Source organism: Montipora foliosa, chromosome 2 (assembly GCF_036669935.1).
Source record: "Montipora foliosa isolate CH-2021 chromosome 2, ASM3666993v2, whole genome shotgun sequence".
Taxonomy (NCBI): Eukaryota; Metazoa; Cnidaria; class Anthozoa; order Scleractinia; family Acroporidae; genus Montipora; species Montipora foliosa.
Window position 1 is genome coordinate 59,796,772 of NC_090870.1, and position 5,000 is coordinate 59,801,771.

Below are 5,000 nucleotides of genomic sequence, written 5' to 3' on the forward strand. Positions count from 1 at the left end.
CGGAAAATTTGTAGTGCGTGTGTACTGTCTTTAATGTATGATGGCAAAGATTTGACGATAGGCGTCATAATCCTGTCTAAGTAGCTAGAAATGAGTTCGGTGGGGCAACTACAGGCAGAAACGATAGGGCGACCTGGGTTGTTGGGTTTGTGAATTTTAGGCAAAAAGTAAATGCACGAAGTTCTAGGGGTGTTGATGATGAGATTAGTGGCAGTGTCCGGTAATTTCGAAAAACGTGGCTATCCTGTCTCTGTGGTCAAAGCGGGCCATCTTCGCGCCCAACAATTTGATCGACAGTCATCACTACAAACGACACAAAAAGATAAGAATGACAGAATTCCATTCACCCTCACTTTCCATCCTCATAATCACGCAGTCAAAAGCATCATTCCTAGTAATTTTAAATTACTCCAAAATGATCCCGAGACTGGTAGAATCTTTTCGCAACCACCACTTATTTCATTCAAACGCGACAAAAACGTAGGCAACTTTTTAGTTAGAGGCGCGCTCAAAACTAACGAGCAACCCGGCACTTTCAAATGCGCGCGCTCACGATGCAAGACTTGTCTTTTCATTGTTAACACTAGCAAGATATCGGGACCTAAGCGATCTGTTAAGATCACCGATCGTTTCACATGTACCTCCGCAAATGTCATTTATTGCATAACTTGCACGTTATGCAATAAATTATACATTGGTGAGACAGGTAGACGACTAGGTGACCGATTCCGCGAACACCTTCGCGATGTTGAAAAGAATGCCAAGGATGCATCTAAGCCAGTCGCTCGCCATTTTAATCTGCCTAACCGCTCCAAAAAAGACATGGCTATCTGCGGCCTTTCCCTACATCTAGGTACTACGGAAAGCCGCAAGAATCTGGAACAAAAATTCATCTTTCAAATCGGCACCCTTAATCCTCACGGTATTAACGAACGCTTTTCATTTAACTAATATATTCCAATTTTTCACGTTGCCATGTTACCACCAATAGCGTAGCTCCTACTCTACTATAAAAACTACACGTAACCCATAATCCCTCGATTCGCTCTGACGAAGGGCTAACGCTCGAAACGTCAGCTTTTAGAATCTCTGTACGGTGGCCAATTTACATTATCAACTTCGTTGATAAAACCAAATTTTTGTATACTACTTCCCCACCGACGCAGCACCACAGTTTCTTTAGGAACTACCCCTTCATTCATATGTTAAATATAGCTGCCCCTTAAAAAAAGATTTAACACGGTTTCGTATATGGCACAACTTTGATGTGGTATTATTGAAAACTAGACAATTAAGCGACTTCAGTTATTGATGTTCGAAGCCTGTATCTTAAAAGGATCGAGTTTTATAAGTGACAGAATTTTGTAAACATTGGCAATTCGCAGACTACAATCAACAAGTAATATATGGCTGACTTGTTGAACGCGTTCTTGATTTTCTTCGCGGGATTAAAATATGACGACTTAATTCTTAGATATTCAAAAATTAGACAGATATCAGACATGAAAAGAAAACTTGAACAGACAGTGCGATAAAAATATTAATGTATGAACAAGTGGTATCGGATGGAAGTCAATTTGCAAAGCACGCATGTTAAATATACCTGAATCTTTCAAAATTATTAAACTCGGTTTCGTACATTGGACAGTGTTGAAATTGGTGTCACTGTAAACAACACAGTTAAGCGATTTGAATGATATATCTTTGCATCTTTTATCTTGAAAGTAACGAGTTTTATAGGCGACAGAATTTTGTATACAATGAAATATCGCGGACTACAGTCACCAAGTAACATATTCCTGACTTGGTCAACGCGTTCTGGATTTTCTTAGCGGACTTAAACTATGGTGACTTAATTCTATGATATTCATAAATTAGACAGCTAACGCTTTCAAACAGTACCACACATGACAGGAAAATTTCAATTTACCGCACGATAAAAATTTTAAAACCGTAAGATCGGATTGAAGTCAATTTGCAACGCACGCGTAAAATATAGCTCCCTCTTACAAAATTATTTAACACGGTTTCCTACATTAGACAATCGTAAAATTGGTATCAGAGTGAATTATACAGTTAACCGATTTTCATGATATATGATTGCAAACTGTATCTTGACAGGGACGAGTTTTGTAAGCGACAGAATTTTGTAGACGATGAGAAAGTGCGGATTAAAATGGACAAGTAACGCAATGCAACGAAGGTAAACATATCTGCATCTGTCAAAATTATTTAACACGGTTTGATAGATTGGAAATTCTTTAAATTGGTATCACTGTAAACTAGACAGTTAAGCAATTCCAAGGCAATTCCAATGTTTGAAACCTTTATTTTGCAGACAATGAATTTTATCAGGCCATGAAACTCAATTTTGAAAACGGAGAGTGCCATCATGCAGAATTTGCTGCACTTTCTCTCCTCCACGAAACTTCCACGTAACGCGCGCGGTAACATTATCCGCGGGAAAATTGATATCATCTAAAAATAACCTAAGAGGGATTACGATGGTAATAGGGCCCGTATGAGGGATTACTTCTCTTACCTTTATAATCTCTTGCCCTACCTCAAATATGTTGTTCACTTCTGTTTTGAGTCAACGCATAAGCGATTTTATGCCGTTTTGTCGAAATAGTCTAGTCAGTCCTCTCTTACCGTCTTAAGCGAAGCGAAGGCTGCACACTCATCACCTCTGGTGCCGAACACCATTCCCCAATTTGAACTTTCTTCACAAGCAAAAGTCCTCAATCCAGGAAAATTTGCCATTTTCATATATCCCAATGATATTCACTCCACATACATATTATTTATCGCTCGTAAGAGTCGTGAAGAACAAGAAAATCTGAGAATAGTTCCGAGAAAAGTGCAGGCCTCGGATGTTCAAAATAAATGATAACGCTAGCCACCGGATAAATCACTATCCAGGATAAACACTAGCAAAACCGATTGACTTATCCAGTAGATAGCGGTTTATCCGGTGGATAGCGCTATCCACCCTTCGAACAACTGGGGCCAGCTGTTTAGCAATCTTTTTATCCGTGAATGAGGGTGAGCGTCTACTGAGGCATTACGCGAGCCAAATCTTGAATTTCTTCAGCTGCTCTGATTGGTTCAGTAGTTTAGTTTAGTTTAGTTTATTGAGATTCGTCACAAGAAAATATACACATAACATATAATATAAGAAAAAAAAGAAACATAACAATACTATGACGTGACCGGAGAGACGAACAGGGCAGAGCCCCAATTGCAACGTATCCCCTAGGCTCAGAAAATAGAATTAGACTTACATAGTGGAATTAATTAGACTTACATAAAAGATTAAGAAAGAAAAAAGTATGCAAAATAGTTGACAAATCATGGCGGACTATAAGTTTGTAGTAGACCTCTAAAGTGATCGTTAAGATGGACTCTAAACCACAAGAGATCCTGGCTAGACTTAAGTATATTGGGTAAGCTGTTCCACAATTTAACATTCCTAGGAAAATAGCTGTTACAATTGTATTCTTGATTGTTCCTAGAAAGTAGGTCAAAGTTGGCTTGATGATAATTACGGGTTCTATAATGCCGAGTGACAGTTTGAATGAAACGTCCAAAATTACTTGTAACATTTCCAGTCTTACACTCAAACAGGAGAACTAAATCGTGCAATTGTCTACGAAAATCAAGCGGTAGTAGGTTAAGCTGGTCTAATCTATTGATATAACTGACTTCTCTTGGAGGATAGTTCAATATGAATTTAGTGGCACGCCTGCGAATGTTCTCTATCAGTCTGCGATGTTTTACTAAGTAGGGTGACCACAAATTTGATGAATATTTTAGCAACGGCCTGACAAGCGCCGTGTATAACAACTTTCTCGTCTGGACGTCACAAATGCCCCTGCCACACGGCCTCTTCACTAGACTAAGTACCCTATTCGCCTTCGCAACATCTGCTCGATATGACTATTCCATGTGCAGTTACCAGAGACAAATACGCCCAAGTCAGAGGTTTCAGGAGAGTGCGATAATACTTCCTCGCCAAGATGATATGTGTTGAGGGGCTTTCTACGAGATCTTCGCTTGGACATACACAAAACTTTACATTTAGTAGAGTTAAATGTCATCCTATGATCGCTGCTCCATGAATGTAAACCATCTAGGTCAGATTGCAACATGGCAGGAGAACTTACAGAGTCTATAGGCCGGTAAAGTTTGCTGTCGTCCGCAAAAAGGGCGAGACTTGTCCCATGCTCTACGTAGGACGGCATGTCGTTTGCAAAAACCAAGAACAACAGAGGCCCTAATATGGACCCTGTGGTACCCCAGATGCTACAGGTAGCCAATCTGAGAAGGCACCCTCAAGAACGACCCGCTGTTGTCTATTTGACAGATAGCTCGCACACCATCGAAGGGCGGTGCCTGAAATACAATGCCTCAATAGGAAGTCATGGGGCACCTTGTCAAATGCCTTCGAAAGATCGAGGTGTATGACATCTACCTCTTGACCTCCAGCAACCATGTCCAGGATGTCTTGATATACCTCTAATAATTGCGTAACTGTTGATTTCCCTCGTAAAAATCCATGTTGCAGATTGTACAGTAGAGGTGCAAAGTGTGGATAGCAGTGGTTGAAGAAAGACGCACCTTTCTAACACTTTTGAGACTATGCAAAGCAGGAAAATCGGTCGATAATTCTCTGCCAGAGTCGAGTCGTCCTTTTTGAAAACGGAAGAGACATTTGCACGTTTCCACAGCGCGGGTACCACCCCATGTGACAGAGATAAGTTGAATATTCTATACAAGGAAGGCGCTATCTCAGCTGCTGTATTTTTCAGGAGGGATCCTGGGATATTGTCAGGCCGACATGCTTTATTAGGGTCAAGACTAAGAAGAACCTCCCTCACTTCAGAGACTGTAAGTTCAATAGAGTCCAGTTATTCTCCGACACCACTGGGGGGCAGAGCACTAAGTGGTAGCGATGCCGTACTCGCCGGATTAAACATAGAACTAAAAAACTTATTTAG